We start from the raw sequence: 17,017 nt of genomic DNA, 5'->3' as shown, positions 1-17,017 counted from the left end.
CATGATTATCCAAAAATTGTCTTGGGCCATTCCTAAGTGTTCCCATTCAAATCCAAGGAACAGCACTGCCACTGTCTATTAGGAGACAGCTCATACAAGCCTTGATCCAAAATTAGTTGCCTGTCCTACCCTAAGTAACCATTAATTTTGTGCTCTTCCTTTTTCTCTTTCTTTTTTTTTCTCTCTCTCCCCACTTCCCTGATTTTCCTGTTTTTACTAACAGCCAAAGTAGAATAGTTATTTACCCTATATATATTATACATGATGAGATATACACCTTTGGTGTAAAAAAGAAGTACAAGGACATTTTTAGCTACCAACTTGAAAACTTGTCATGCTTGTAACCATTAAGTAGGAAGTCAAAGCTAAATATTGAGTATCCTGAAGTATCCCAGTCTCTAAACCCCTTGGTTTTTTTCCAGGCACCTGGCGAACCATAAAGGTGAACTGGCATTTAGAATTTACACTTTGTGGATATTCATTATAACTTAAAACATCTGAATTGTTTTAAACATCTGAAACAGCTAAAGAATCTTTTCTTCTTTAACTTTCACTGGGTTTCAAGCTGTATCATTTTGAGATGTTTCAGTATAAGAATGCTATACAGAATAGAGATAATTAGATAATAATTAAACTGAACTTACTAACAGTACAAAAGGCAGGTACAGTGGCAAGATTCTCTAGTATTAAATGCATCACTACAATTAATTTGTTTTACCAAGAAACAACAATATTAAAAGATCAGCTTCCTGTAATTGTTTCAACAGCATTTTAAACTACATTTTATTTTATTTTTAACTTATTTAGATTTCAAGGCACTCTTTTGCAGAGCTTTGAATTTTCAGAAGTCATTGCCCTGCGCAAAATCTTAAGTATGAAATATGTAAATTATGAGGGTGATTCCTAGCTGTCTTGAATATTTGCTGTTGTATGCTTATCCCAACTAAAAACGTAATGCAAAAAAACAATGTATTATTATTATGAACTTTGTGTTCAAACAAGCAAGTCTATAATTTGAAGATCATTTTCTCTTTTCAGTTTCTCTCTCCTTTGTATCAACAAAGTTCATCAGAATTGTTCAACAAACTTTGCCTTCTTTCCTGGAAGAATGTGTTTTATTTGAGTTACCTTTACACACAGTCTTCAAATTCCTGTCCATGAATTTTAACTCAAGGATAGTGTTTCTCAACCTTGGCAACTTTGAGATGTGTGTACTTCAAGTCCCAGAATTCCCCAGCTGGCCATACTGGATGGGGAATTCTGGAAGTTGAAGTCCACATGTTGTAAAGTTGCTAAGGTTGGGAAACACTGCACCTACACTATAATATTTGAATTAGATTTAAACAGCAGACTATTTTATGAATCAGTCCACACATTTATGATTAGTCATGGGGTTCAGGGGCTCAAAAAAAGGCTACATATATAGACAAAAAACCAGAAGCACATATTCTCATTTCCAGCCATACCTGCTTTCCCTACAACTTCCTTGTATTAATATCAAGTCTGGAAACAAATCTGAATATACACTATATGTATTTATTTTCAGATAGTTACATCAATGTTGGGGAAATTATAAGGAATAATCCGTCTCCTCTCTATCTCTAGTTTTTCTTTTTTTGTGTATGGAAAACCTGAGAATTTTTATCTCCTTGCAAAACACAAAATGAACTTTAATTCACACAAACAAATGATAATTTATTGATTAAATGCCACCAAGGGTACTTCTGCATCCATTCCATGCTTTCTTAAGCTTAATGTTTTGGAACTGAATCAATTATTTCCAGCTGCAAGTGATCCCCAAAAAGTACTCTTGCTTTTTTGCAGATTACTGCAGTAATCTGCAGCAAGAGCAAAGGAGGAGAACTGTTTTGTCATCAGGGGTTTGGCCTTCCTTTTCAATGAAAAGAAAACCACAGCTGAAGAACCCATTTGTGCATCAAAACTAAGTCCTATAGTTGTGCCTCACTGGCTATTCAGCAGGTTTTCCAGCTGCTAGGTTTATGTTGGGTACAGAATATTCAAACGTTTCCATTTTATGAAGTATGGTTATGCTTGAGTTTACAAATCAAATTGCTAAACCAGAAGTTCATTTTTTAAAAAAAGTGCAGACCCATATTACTCTGTGCTCCAGTTCCATTAGTTAATATAGGTCATAAGTATCAAAATCTATGTCAAAGGTTTGCTTTGTTATCCTACTGTTACAGCAACTCAGAGCAGAATAGCAGTCCCCCCCCCCCCCAGTTGTGGATCCAGGACAAAAAGCAAGCTGATGAAGAAATATCAACCCCATAAACTGTAATAACAACTTCGTAATCCAGTAAGAGCTGAAACTTACACTGTTTGATTCAATCCTAGCAAACCCCATGTGCATATATTTGAAAAGTTTCAGATATTTGGGTTGTACCAAATTACGGCTTCTGGCTGTTTCAAAAACAGTTCCATTCCAGCTGGTTTAGCTCTTCCACTATATTCAAATGTTGCCTTCACTGTTTTTTCCCTTTATTTATAACGATGCACAGAGAAGCACAGTGCTAAGCAAAGGTCAAGTAGAAAGAACCTGGTAGGAGCAAAACTGAACTTCTTCAGTGCTAGAGAGGTGAGAAGGGCTATGGCTGAAAGCCAAGAAAATCTTCAGGGAGTTGAAGTCCACGCATCTTAAAGTTGCAAAGGTTGAGAAACATTGCTTAAGGGAATCAACAGGTCCTAAAAAAGAACTGCCTCTAAAACTTTTATTGCTACTGTAAACTAGGAGAGTCAAGGAGTACAGTAGTCAGGACCAAGTACACGAAGCTAATCCCTCCTCATTAATAAAGGATGACTTTTGGTTTAGAATCTGAACTCAAATTATTTATTTTCAGGCATTCTAGTCTCCTTTATGGACTACATTTGGAAAGGATCTACTAACTCTTTCAAAGTATTTGCCTCCATTTCCTGTATCAGCAGTTTTAATAGCAATAGCATTATACTGCTTCACAGTGCTTTACTCTCTCAGCAGTTTACAGAGTCAGCATCTTGCCCTCAACAATCTGGGTCCTCATTTTACCCACCTTGGAAGGATGGAAGGCTGAGTCAACCTTGAGCCTGGTGAGATTCGAACTGCCAAATTCAGTCAGCTGGCAGTGAGCAGAAGTAGCCTGCAGTACTGCATTCCACCTACTGTGCCACTGCAGCTCTTAATGCTGTGTGTTTAGTGTTGACTTAAGCTGTTTGAGCTCAGATCCCTTCCATGAAAATCTGTGCCCATTCTCTCCAAGAGCATTTTATTGGAGACTCTTTTGTGAGATGCTAATTGTGTTTCCATCCCACTATGTGGGCATTTAATTTGCTTAAAGAAAAATTTTACATTACCTTTTTTTTAAATAAAAGTCATATTTAAATTGAATGATTCCTTTATTTTCAGTTCCTCAAAAGGAAACAGGACTGCTGTTCTCCATCCACCTACTCCAAAGCTATAGGCAGCCCTTGACTTACAACCATAATTCAGCTCAAAATTTCTGTTGCTAAGCAAGACAGCTGTTAAGTGAGTTTTGCCCCATTTTGCTACCTTTCTTACCTCAACTCTTAAGTGAATCGCTGAGGTTGTTAAGTTAGTGACATGGTTGTTAAGTGACTATGGATTTCCCATGGACTTTGCTTGACAGAAGGTCACAAAAGGTGATCACATGACCCAGGGACACTGCAAAGGTCATAAATATGATTCAGTTGCCAAGCGTTTTAATTTTGATCATGTGACTATGGGGATGCTGCAATGATCGTAAGTGTGAAACATGGTCATTGGTCACTTTTTCAGTAGTGTTGTAACTTTGAACAGTCACTAAACAAACTATTGTAAGTAGAGGACAACTTCTATTGGGTTTATGCTGTCTGGGAAATTCTGGTACTTGTAGTTCAAATACATCGTAAATGAGAAAGGTTGAGGGAAGTGTGACCTAGCTATTCAAACTTAAGAAATTAAGTGATTGTTTTTTCTATTCAAGTACTGTAGCTAGCACATAGACAAAAGGAAAAGTAGGTTTCTAAGAAATAAAATGATTCATTCATTCTAGGAACTGTATTTCTCAGTATCACAGCTATTTATTTTTTCCTAGAAACCCATTTCTATCTGCTCTTTAACGTAGCTTTATTAAGTTTTCTAGCAAATATCATTTGCATTCACCCATATTTATAGTCAAGATACTTAATCACTGAAGTATAAAACACATCAGTATAAAATATTCCAGTGGATATGAAGTCATAGAGACAGGAAAGCTGCCCGGAGCAAAAGGGCTCTGGACAAATTGCCTATTTCTAGTGTCTCTGTCTCTCTTCTCTGTCTGTCCCTGTCTCTCTCTGTGTGTGTCTCTCTCTCTGCATCTGTCTCCATTTCTCTCTCTCTCTCTCCCTCCCTCCCCCCTCCCTGTACTTCATCCAAGCATGGGGATACCACCATCATGATCACAGCACTATAATCACTATTTCTTATACTTCTGTCTCGGACAGTAACTAACTAGTGCCATTCCTTATGAATGCTCCTTCCCTTTGCACAAAAATCCTCAGATGAAATTTAGCATAGGTGTTCCTCATTGTAATTACTACTAAAACTGTTTTCTAAAAAACAAAATACATATAATAGCTCAAATCTCTCTTTTATGAGCTGCTATGAAATTCTGTCAGCTTCAACCTCACATAAAACTTAATTTCCTGCAAATTGCATTTGATTCTACTTAAAAAAAAGACAAAATGTATCAGTTGTATGACTCAGTGGTGGGATTCAAATTTTTTTACTACGGTTCAGTGGCCGTGGCTTTTTAAGTGTAGCAGAGGAAGGATACTGCAAAATCCCCATTTTCTCTGCACTCTCACAATTTCCGCTGCCAGTTCTCCAGAACCTGTCAGAACTGGCTGAATATCACTTCTGGTATGACTCATGCTAAACAGTGGAACATAGTACAGTAGAACCTCTGGTCACGACCATAATTCGTTCCATAAGTTTGGTCACAACCCAATTTGTTTGTGACCCGAACCTAACCAAAATTAATGCAGCAGCCACACGTGGGTTGCTGTTTTTTGTGAACAAAGAACAGGAAATTTGGCACTTACAAAAAAAACAAATCAATTTGGTCATGGTGAGAAGCGGAGGTTCTACTATAAGTTCATTTACAATAAATCTCACTCCAGTTCAAGACAAGTATCAAAATTTCAGTCCACATCACTCCCAAAGCTCTGGATTCAGGTCTCGGCCAATTTTTCTGGCCCGTGCAACAAGCCCCTAATATCCATTTTAATTTACGCATTGTTCCCAAAATGTATATATATTCTTTAACATATCTTTCCCAATTAGGTTCTTATTTCTGTGAATTGTTAAGTGCCAAATGAGAGACAGTAATAGACTTTGTGCCAAGAAGAAACCTGTTTGAATATATTGTATCAGGCAACTCCTATTGAAATCTAGATGGAGTTCTTATATCTGGAAAAGTCAACAAATGGTCGAGAATGGCAAATGTTCATGAGAACATTTATTTAATATTCTTTGTATTAGCTAATGTCTCTTTGGCTCTGGACAAATTGCCTGCTTCCAGTGTCTCACTGTCTCTTGTCTCTCTCTGTTTTTCCGTCTCTCTCTCTCTCTGTCTCTCTCTCTCTCTCCCCCAGATGAAGAGCCAAAGCAAAGAAAGACCACAAAGATGGTATAAATTGTGATGATGGATTTCATTTGATTTTTTTAAATAATTCCTATAATGCTGAATTTGGGGATCTTCTAGTCTACAAGGTCCTACAACAATTGCTGTGACTGTACTTGGTGGTTTGTTTATTTATTTATTTATTTATTTATTTATTTATTTATTTATTTATTTATTTATTATTTATTTATTTATTTATTTATTTATTTATTTATTTATTTATTTATTTATTTATTTATTTATATTTGGTGCTTCTAGACCGCCCCCTCTCCCAGAAGGGACTCGGGGCGGTGTACAGTCCATAGAGAATATCACAAAATACAATAAAAAATTAAATATGTACAGTTTGGAGGAGGTTAAAATGCAATTAAAAGAACTGTACAAAGCTAATATAAATATAATTTTTTTTTTAATCCCTAAAACAGACACAACAGATTAAAAAACCCCTAAGATCACCAGATAATAATACATTTGCCAGGAGGGACAGTTGTAATTATGCCAGGCCTGCTAATCGGAACAGGTGAGTCTTCAATTTTTGCCGGAAGGAGCGGAGGTCAGAAGTGGTTCTAATGTCGGGGGGCAGGTCATTCCAGAGGGTTGGGCCCATCACAGAGAAGGCCCTACTCCTTGGTGTCGCCCGTTGGCATTGCCTAGTGGACGGCACCAGGAGAAGTCCCTCCCTGTGTGAGCGAATTGGCCGCAGGGATGTATGTGGGAGGATGCGATCCCGCAAGTAACTAGGTCCCGTGCCATGGAGCGCTTTAAAGATGGTAATCAGCACCTTGAAACGCACCCGAAAAACCACAGGTAGCCAGTGCAGCTCGCGCAGGAGAGGTGTTACGTGGGAGTACCTCGTACTCCCCATCACAGCCCGCGCGGCTGCGTTCTGAACCAACTGCAGTCTCCGGGCGCATCCCAAGGGCAGCCCCATGTAGAGAGCGTTGCAGTAATCCAGGCGGGACGTCACCAGCGCATGAGTGACCGTGCGTAGGGCATCCCGGTCCAGTAGGGGGCGCAATTGGCGCACCAGGCGAACCTGGTGGAACGCCCCCCTCGCCACGGCTGCCACATGGTCATCCATTGACAGCTGGGCATCAAGGAGGACGCCCAAATTGCACGCCCGTTCCACAGGGGGCAATTGTTCGCCCCCTATGGCCAGCGATGGAATCAGCTGGCTGAACCGAGGTGCCGGTAGCCACAGCCACTCGGTCTTGGAGGGGTTGAGTTTAAGTCTGTTGTCCCCCATCCAGACCCCGACGGCTTCCAAGCACCGGGACATCACTTCAACAGCCTCGTTGGGGTGGTTTGGGGTTGAAATATACAGCTGAGTAGCATCAGCGTAGAGGTGATACTCAACCCCAAAACCACGGATGATCTCACCCAGCGGCTTCACATTTGAAGCAAAGCAACTCCATCTTCTAAAGCAGATCTTGGCATTTTATGGACTCTGGACCATATCTGGCCCTTTGGCTGTTGCTCTCTGATTATGGTCATGGCCAGAGGTTCTACTGTATTGTAAATACATGTAAGGGGTGGGAGGAGCAAGGTGGTGGCTGGTGTAGTGTGAGTGCAGCAGGATAAGGGATGGCTGCTGCCAGATGGAGAGGTGTGTGAGCCACTTACAAGAACAACTTGCAACTTTCCTCGCTGGCTTCCCATTGACTTTGCTTCTGAGAAGCTGGCAGGGAAGATTGTAACTAGTGACCACAAAGACGGCAGGTTGCTGCAACTTTTATAAGTGCAAGCCAGTTGACAAAAGTCCAGATGTCCTGAAAATAAGGCCATGCCAGATTTTTGGGGTGGGCAAAAATATAAGCCCTCCCCTGAAAATAAGCCCAGTGGATAACACCGCCCCTCCTCCGGCTGGGCAGAGTGCCACTCACCAACCCAGTGGTATCCAGAAGGTGCCAAGCCACACGAGCACCAGTGCCCCCTCCCCCCTGCTCGCTCAGCTTGGTGCCTTTGGAATACCGTTTGGTCAGTGAGTGGCGCTCTGACTAGCCAGAGAGAGGGGTTGCTATGCAGCTGCTCTCTTACGAGCGGGCTCTCAAAGAGTCTGGCTCCAAAATAATAAGCCCCCTCCTCCGATAATAAGGCCAAGACCATATTTCGGTGGTCAAAAGAAAATATGTCTTATTTTCGGAGAAACAAGGTACTTACATTTCTTATTTCTTAACAACCATCTCCCTCAAAGAATGAAAGAGAGAAAGAGAGGGAGAGGGGGAGAGAGAGAAGGAAAACGTTTATCACTTTCTCTGCTTGCCAGCCAAGGAGTTCCAGGGTTTAAAGTCCTGTCTCCCTTTTTCCAACTCTTACAAGGAATTTGGACTTTCTGCCATCCCTTTCTCAGCCTTGGATATTGATCACATGTGCAAAGTATTTTGATAACAATCTCAAGTCTTCGATGCTGAATGACATCCCTTTGGACCAAATTACAGCCAACGGCAGTCTACTCTTCCTGAGCAAACAAGAGAAACAGATTACATACTGCTCTGCTAACTCACATTGTGATTCCAGGCTTGTGCCTGGAAAAATTCAGTAACCATTATCACTCATTCATGCTTCCTCCACATGCAGGCATATGGGAAAAGCATAGTGGGGTCGGGGTCGGGGGAGTTTTGATTCCAGTTCAGTTCAGTCTTTCTCAACTTTAGTATCTTTAAGATGTGTGAAGTTCAATTCCCAGAACTCCCCAGCCAGGGGAATTGAAATGAAAGAACTCCACACATCTAAAAATTGTCAAGATTCAGAAACATTGCTCCAACTATTGCAATTGATGGTCAAGCATTCATATTTTTGCCTCAGACAATCAGAGCCAGGTTCAAGAACCAAAAAGTCAATTCCATCCAAAGAATCATTTTGCAAAACCACCTTTCCTGAGGTTGCAGGTATGAATATAGTCACAAGATATGAGGGAGTTATATAGGCAGGCAGTGGATCAAACATTTTGGTCTGTAGATATTGCTGGTGCACAATTCTTAGTTATGTTGGCTGGAGCTGCTAGAAATAATAGTTGAGTGAGGTTAAAAGGAAGGTTAAAAGGTCATCACTCTTGGTCAATACATCATGGCATTCAGCAACCATTTTTTCTTTATTTTTTTATATATATACGTTTTTATTTTTAGACAAACATAAAGAAACAAAACAAAAAACATAAAGCCATCTTCAATTACAAACAGTGTGCCGGTTGGTTACAAGGTTTCTGTGCATCCCTTCCATAGTTATCACTTACAATTCATATATAATCACATATTATCAAATCAAAAATATTTATATACATTATTATTATTATACCTCGTTTATTTGACTATCCTCATTATTCTTCATTTTCCACAAGATATATTAAGTATTGGGATCATTTACACCGTAGCAATTCATTATATCATCTCAGATATTTCCAGTAGTAAAATATTTCTATGTTCTATTCTATATCATTCAATTGTTCTTACATTTACTATATTCTCTAGTTCTAGTAGCTTTCATTTCCATATTTTTTTATTTAACCACGAATAAAATAAATCCCATATCCTATAACAGCGATGGCGAACCTATGGCACGCGTGCCACAGGTGGCACGCGGAGCCATTTGTCAGGGCACGCGAGGCGCTGCCCTGTTACTGGCCAGCGCGCATGCGTGCGCTGGCCAGCTAAGTTCACCCTTTTTTAAAGCCATTTTTCGCCCTCCCCAGGCTCCAGAGGCTTTTTAGGAGCCTGGGGAGGGCAAAAAGAGCCTCCCCGCCCCCCTGGACGCCCTCCGGAGGCGTCAGGGAAGCCTCCGGACAGTCCCTGAAGCCTTCGGACAGTCCCTGAAGCCTTCGGAGCGCTTAAAACGACCCTCCGAGCAAACCGGAAGTGACTTTACTCATGTCAATGGAAATTGAGATCCAAGGTATCTTTCCACCTGATGCAACTGCCCAAGAAATATGGGCTATTTTGGAAGATTGCTACAGGCCCGTTTCAATTGAATCCTCATGTTTGCTCTAGCCCAAGCTCCATGGTTATGTAGCTGTAGGTAGCTTAAATGGGTTGTGTGGATGTAGCCAGCATGAAAGATGCTAGCACAACAAAGACACCCATGCAAACAGATTTTCACAACTTAACACGTGAACCAAGTCCTGAGTTCGAGGATCAAACACTTTATCGTTCAGTCATTGGTCGTTTTGAGCGCTCTGAAGGCGTCAGGGAAGCCTCCGGACGGTCCCTGAAGCCTTTGGAGCGTTTAAAACGGCCCTCTGAGCAAACCGGAAGTGACTTCTGGTTTGCTCGGAGGATCGTTTTGAGCGCTCCAAAGGCTTCAGGGACTGTCCGGAGGCTTCTGACGCCTCCGGAGGGCGTCTGGGGGGGCGGGGGAGGCTGTTTTCGCCCTCCCCAGGCTCCTATAAAGCCTCTGGAGCCTGGGAAGGGCGAAAAAAGCATGTAAAAATGGGGGGGAGCACCTGTAGTGCGCACATGTGCATTGGGGGTCGCGCATTGCTTTATGGTTGTGGCACACCCACACATGACCCCCCTGCACTCCCCCCACTTATGGCACACGAGCCAAAAAAGGTTCGCCATCGCTGTCCTATAAAATTGTTTATCTTCTTGTTCTCTAATTTCAAAGGTCAATTTACTCATTTCAGCACATTCCATTATTTTATGAATAACTTCCTCCTGTATTGGTATTTTCCCATTTCTCCAGTTTTTAGCAAATACAATTCTAGCTGATATTAGCATATTTACAATCAAATATTTCAGTTCTCTGTTATATGTTTCCGGTATAATTCCCAATAAAAAGATCTCTGGTTTAAAGTCTATGTGTTTGTGTATCATTTTCTCCAACCAAGTGTGGATTTTAGTCCAATATCTTTTAGCTTCTATGCAAGTCCGCCACATATGATATGAACCCGGTGTCTGATGACATTTCCAGCACAGCAAGCAATTTTTCTGCCACATTGCTCACAAATAATCTCACTCACCTATGTGTGTCAATATTCAGGGACTTCATCTTCCAGCTGCTACCTACTATTTGTTTTTCTGAGTTACAGCTCTGCATCAGACCACAGGTAAACAAAAGGGTGATACACAAGTTTGATTCTATGTCCCCGACAATCCGATGATCTTCAGGACTTTTGTCTTGCAGAATCCAAGTTGAGTCCTGTTTATACAACTCAAAAGGGACACTGAATCCCTCAGACAACAACACGTCCCAGAATGCATCTGTCCGCCATCCTGCTACAGGTATATTCTGCTTCTTTGTGTACTTCATGCAAATGGTCATGGGTTTTTGCAATAGTGCTGCTGCCAGAAAACATAATACCTACTTCCCAGATGACAAGAAGCCACCGCCTAAAAGATAAAGAGAACTGGTTGGCAACTCCACCCAGGGAGGTTTTCGGGTTTTTTTCAAACTTTTCCACAGGCCAGTCCCCAATCAGGAATTGTATTTCACATTGGCACAGTTTGCACATTTAACATTGTTAGGTGAATAATTCATTATATGAAAGCAAACCAATATTCAAATTTGAAGCACAGAGAACTTACAATTAACACCGGAGCAAGGTTTGCACAACATACCGGCAAGTTTCTGGAAAAGTATGGCATGTAACCATGAGCATCAATGGTTTTCAATCAGCATATCTTGTTCCCTACTAATGGGCTTAGCTGGTGACATGAAAGGTGTTTGAAAAGGGAAACAGATTCTGCAGGATGAATCCCAGAAGGGCAATTCTATCAGGAACGAACAGTAAGGTCTTCTGGGTTTCCTTGTGAGGAGATAGGTTCAAAAGGCTTGTTGAACCATGGAAGAGGCAGGGTTATTGGCCCAGGAAGCATTTTACTACGTTAATACTTTGTTCTTGAATTAATGTGCAATCTCGGTTTTTCCAATTTACTAATTGGATTTACTAATTCCAGCCTTTCAAATCTCTGATTCACAGAATGTGCCACAATTGCTCCTAAAAACAATAGGGTCACTATGCTTTACATGAGGTATAGTGCCAGTGGTGGGATTCAAAAATTTTCACTACCGGTTTGGTGGGGTGTGGCTAGGTGGGGGGCCCAAGTGACTGAGTGGGTGTGGCCAACTTTACATCACACACGCCCATGCCCACTCAGTCACTTGCCCTCCCATCTAAAGACACCCACAGGAAAAGGGAGGAAATTTTTAGGATTTTTCCCTATCTACCCCCACCCTCCCTTTGCTAGTCACCCCCGTTTCCCCACTTCCTCCCACCACCACCACCACCTCTTTGGTTGCTTACTTTTCATGGGCTGGTTCAGTCCAGAAGACAAGCTGACCAGAGTTTAGGGTAGCCCCAGCCAGCTACTGCTGCTGGGAAGGGCTGGCTGGCAAAGAAACCTCCCAGCCGCTGCCTCTTTGCATACCAGCTCTCAAAAAGGCTGGCGGCTGGCCACAGGCGGCTGAAAAGTCCTCCAGTCAGTGAAAAAGCAACTGCTGTCACTGCCATCTTCTTCACACATGCACATTCCCATTGCCTTGCAAGTCCAAGTGCTGACCGGAGGACTGTTCAGCAGCCTGCGGCCTGCAGCCAGGTGCTGGCCTCTTTGAGAGCTGATATGCAAAGAGGCGGTGCAAGCAAACGGCGACCGAAAGGGCCAGGTGAGCAACCAGTGACAGTGGGACTGTTTCGGGGGCATGGCCAGCTGGCCATTACTACCTGTTCGCTGAACTGGGCAAAATTTCTGCCACCGGTTCGGGTGAATCAGTGCGAACCAGCTGAATACCCCCTCTGTATGGTACAGTGCAAAAGATGGGGGGAGAGGTACCACTAATCATCACAATGTTGTTAGCACTGTTCCCTCTAAGGTGCGCGGCTGCGCGGCTGTAAAGGTGGCAACAAAACACCGCGCAGCAGTTTCCAACTGTCGCGCAGTGTTTTGTACTGTCACAGGGACTTGTCCAAGTAGTGTCTGAGAATCAGACATGATTGAACCGGAGGGGTCGGGGGGCATAATAATGTTCTGATAGTGGTGTTTAATAAGAATCAGGGACAAATGTCCAGCACATTCTGCCCAATTGCTGTAAATCAGCTGAAAGGCAGAAAAATGGTTCCTGGTATTGTTCCTGCTTTGAATATGTACATGTGATTTCTTGTTTCTGGAACTCATTCTATTATACCCCGTTCTATCACATCTCTCTCTCTCCCCTTTCCCAGAAAAATAGTATATGCATGCCTGTGGGGTGGGGGGAAGGCTTTTAGCATATAAAAATGCTCTCATCTCAATATTATTTAGATATTGTTAAGGACCTTCTCCTTATTTTTCCATCCACCTTTGGTATGAACTAAAACAATGTTTTTCGACCTTAGCAACTTGGTGACCTGGTGATATTTCATTACAGTAGTAACCTTATCTGACCTACTTAGCTTTTTTAGGTCAACCAAGGTTTGCTAGATATCTAAGTGTGTTCACATAGAACGAGCTGTAGCTCAGGGAAGGAACATCTGATTCACATGCACTTGGCTCTATTATTTCCAGAAAGAACCTGCCTAAAGTCATGAAAATAATTGATAGTTAGCATATACAATATTGAGCTACAAAAACAACTCGGCCAAATGTAGCATCTACTTGTCCAGGGCATCACAATGGGATCTGATGTGTTGGTTCACATTGTCTGGGGTCAGATATAATGCTAAGCCATGTTCAATCTCCCATTGGCTAGGGATTTGCAAAACACAGTGCCATTCTTCCCTAATCTTGGCGTCCTTCAGATATATGGAACAATTCCAGAATCCTCAGCAATATTAAGGCTGGACTATAAATTGTGGGAGTTGATGTCCAGATGTCTGGAGAGCATCCAGGATTAAGAAATCTGCACCATCATAAACAAGGTTGACAACTACAAGAACATTTTGGTTTAACATGTGAACCAGGCTACTCATGAATATTCTTCTCCTTCAAGTGTATTTTTTACAACCTGTCTATAAAATATCACCCCATCCATTCCATAAACTAAAGAAAAAACAAGAGGCAATGTAACCATTCACTTAGTTGAAACTTCACTGGTGCAGTTAATCCACATGAATCTGCAGGAACGGAGCTGTCCTTGGTACTGTAAGTTTTTTTTAAAGCACACACACACACACACATATGCACACAAACACACATGAACACACTCTTTTCCTGCAATATGCAGACTTTTCTCAAAAGGGAATATTACCTTGAGACATGAAAGTTCTGCTAATCTGCAAAGACGTCTGAATCAGTTGCATTTAAAAGCCTCCTATGAAGTTAGAGCACCCACCCCACAAAAAAGCTGCCTGTCACCGTGCCTCTGAGTCATCATTGCATCATTGTTTCCTCCAATTCAGTTCTCACTGGCTGTATAAAGACACAGCACATCTGGTTTTCATTAATGGCTGCTTTTTCTCCCAGTACAAAGATTCTAAAAAATTCATCCACCACCACGCCAGATGCCACCCTCAGTTCTCCTTCCAGTTAGGGAAGGAATGAAATGAGGGCTTCTACCCAACAGAAGAACAAAAGAACAAGCTCAAGCATGCTTTTATCTCTAAACTTACAAAGAAAAAGTTTTGGTGCATCAAGGAACATCCTGAAAGTTGAGTCATGCCAACTCAACTTATTTTCTTGTTGGTTTGTGACATTGAGCTGCTCAACACCGGAAGTTTCAACAATCTGAGATAATTCATTAGGCAGAGAGTCACTGGAATGTACCAATGCCTTCTGCACCAACCCCAAGGGTTTCCTCCCCAAAGCGCATGGCAATCTATCTTCTTCTATCTCTATCTATAAGCTCCCAGAGCTGGCTTTGATTGATTACTCATTGTGTTCTTAGGTTCCAGCTCAGGAATAAAAGCTCTGTGCGGACACTTGGCATTCTGGCTTTTGCTTTCCCCTCGCATTGGCTGGTGTGTGTGTGTGTGTGTGTGTGTGTGTGTGTGTGTGTGTGTGTGTGTATGGAGCCGCCCAGACATACTTTACATTGTTCTTATCTGCACAAGTAAACCTTTGCCAATAATTTTGTATGCTATTGTTCAGAACCAGAAAAACAGGATCTTTTATGTATCTTCTAGCTTACCTTATGTAAGAAAGCAAATCTTTAAAAGTAAAACAAAAGCCATAAAATACTGTAAGCTCCAATTTTGTAAGCACAGAGTAGCTTATAAGAAGCCAATACAGAGTAAAATAAAGATCTCCACTTAGGGATGGGTATAATCAGCTGGTCCCAAATATACTTTATATTTTCCTACTATTTTAAATCTTGGAAGTACAAGGGGGTCCAAATATTCAGGAGTAGTCTGTTCAAGCAACAGCTATAGGTCTGAGTAGATCCTCCAGGTTACAAGCCTTCAGTGAAATGCAATCTGGTTTCAGGCCAAGTTACGGGATAGAAAAGGCCTTAGTTATACCAGTGGTGGTATAACTAATCGGCCGAAGTGGCTGTGGTTTGGCAGCCTGGGTCGCTGGAACTGGCAGCAACCCAAGCCTGCCACGCCCCTGAACCAGTTCTCCGGTTCTTGTTTTTTGCTTCTGCACATGCGCAGAACAATTTTTATTGACTTAGTGACCATCCTAAGCATTAAAAATGTGACTTATAACATTTTTTCACAGTTACAACCTTTGTAGCATCCCCCTGATCATGTGATCAAAATTCAGATGCTTGGCAACTGACTCATATTTATGACTATTGCTGCATCCCAATCAGAGGTGGTATTCACCTGCTTCAGACCGGTTCTCTCGAACCGGTAGAAACGATTCTACAGTTCAGCAAATGCCACCACTCGCTGGCCCTGCCCACCCAGTCACATGACCGCCCAGCCACACCCATCCAGTCACATGACCGCCTAGCCATGCCCACCAAGCCACACCCACCAAGCCACCCCACAGAACCAGTAGTAAAAAAAATTGAATCCCACCACTGATCCCAATGTTACGTGATCCCCTACTGTGACCTTCTGACAAGCAATGGGGAAGCCAAATTCACTTAACAACCGGGTTATTAACTTATCTGCTGCAGGGATTCACTTAACAACTGCAACAAGAAAGGTTGTAAAAGGGGGTAAAACTCACTTAACAAATGTCTCTCTTAACAACATAAATTTTGGTCAATTGCGGCCGTAAGTCAAGGAATACATCTACTGCAAAAATGTAGTCTACAAATAGCAGAACTTACAGCAGAGAGAACTGTATCTACTTCTTCAGTTTCCACAGACTCAGATCAATCTGAGATAATTTCATAAGACAAGCTTATTTCAACTTAGCTGAATGTACCCAGCTGACATCCTGCTACCAAGAAATATAAACAGTTTTATCATCTAGATGAGGCAAGAATTTCTTCTAATCTTCTGGTGTAGCCTTCCCTAAGGAAGACCAAGTAGTTTCAAACAATATTGTTGGGCAGCTACCTACAGATACAACATGAGCAGAGAAGTAAGACCTGTGCACCACTCTTACTACCATGGTGGAGTCCAACCTGAGTTCTTATCCAGGTTCAGCCACATTTAGTCTCAGTTCTATTTTAGTATTGCTCCAAGTGTTCCTTTTCCTATCTTATCTGTCAGAGCTTGTTCATAAACCAGGAACTTCCCTGGATTGGTGGTTCCCTGAGAGACGTCCCAGGGAGTAGTCTGCCAAAAGTCACTGCCACCCATTTATTCCAGAGTCAACTAATCACTCAGCCAGGAGTTTGGGGAGATCTCCAGGTATCCTTCGGAAACTCACGGATCCATTAAACCCTGGGCAAATGCTACCAAATATACAGTATGTAGTCCTCATTTAGGGACAGTTCCGTTTAGAGGCTATTAGCAGTTACAAGAGTGATGAACAAGGAAGCTTGCAACCAACCCTTGCATTTATGGTCTTTCTTTGCAGGTCTGTAAAGCAAAGGAAAGCTGACATAATAAAATCATGAAAATAACCACTTCACTTAACGACTGAGTTGCAGGTCCCAACTGCAGTCATAGTTGCAGCAGATTCTTCCTCCCTGAAAATATCTACGGTGTCAGTAAACTCTGTGGAAACTGGTGACTTACCTGATCACGATAAAAGATTGATGACAATGTTCCCCACCTTCAGCTCATGATCCAACTTGTAATTCACTTTTGTAATCACTTGGGACATGCACACAATGCAACATTCCAGTATTTGGTTCCTGAAAAAATAGAGCGGGGATAAGGAGTAAGGTTTCCTTCCTCTGAATCCTAGTTCAGTGATGGAGAACCTTTCAGCACCAAGTGCCAAAAAGGTCATGTGGAAACATTGCACATGCTCATCGGGGCTGCATTCTGGAAAAACCATATTTCCAGGTTCTAGCGCACATGTGCAGGCCAGTTTTCGGCACTGCCACACACCTGAAGGGATAGCACTCTGGAAAAGCCGAATGTCCGGGTTCTGGCACGC

The 17,017-nt window shown here is 42.0% G+C and overlaps 1 long non-coding RNA gene across 3 annotated transcripts in view; it reads right to left on the bottom strand.

Annotated features, from left to right (window-relative positions):
- The window catches only part of LOC309386980, a 45,929-nt gene that overhangs the window by 11,311 nt on the left and 17,601 nt on the right, over positions 1-17,017 (bottom strand). For 2 of the 3 annotated variants that reach the window (XR_014174523.1, XR_014174524.1), the window contains exon 2: positions 16,651-16,769. This is a non-coding gene — a long non-coding RNA (uncharacterized lncRNA). Of the gene's footprint in view, positions 1-10,174; positions 10,985-16,650; positions 16,770-17,017 lie in introns of those variants that run through there. The other variant, XR_014174525.1, reaches the window with a different exon arrangement.

Source organism: Natrix helvetica (assembly GCF_964273705.1).
Source record: "Natrix helvetica genome assembly, chromosome: 2".
In the NCBI taxonomy this organism is placed as follows: Eukaryota; Metazoa; Chordata; class Lepidosauria; order Squamata; family Natricidae; genus Natrix; species Natrix helvetica.
This window is presented reverse-complemented; position numbering and strand designations above follow the sequence as displayed.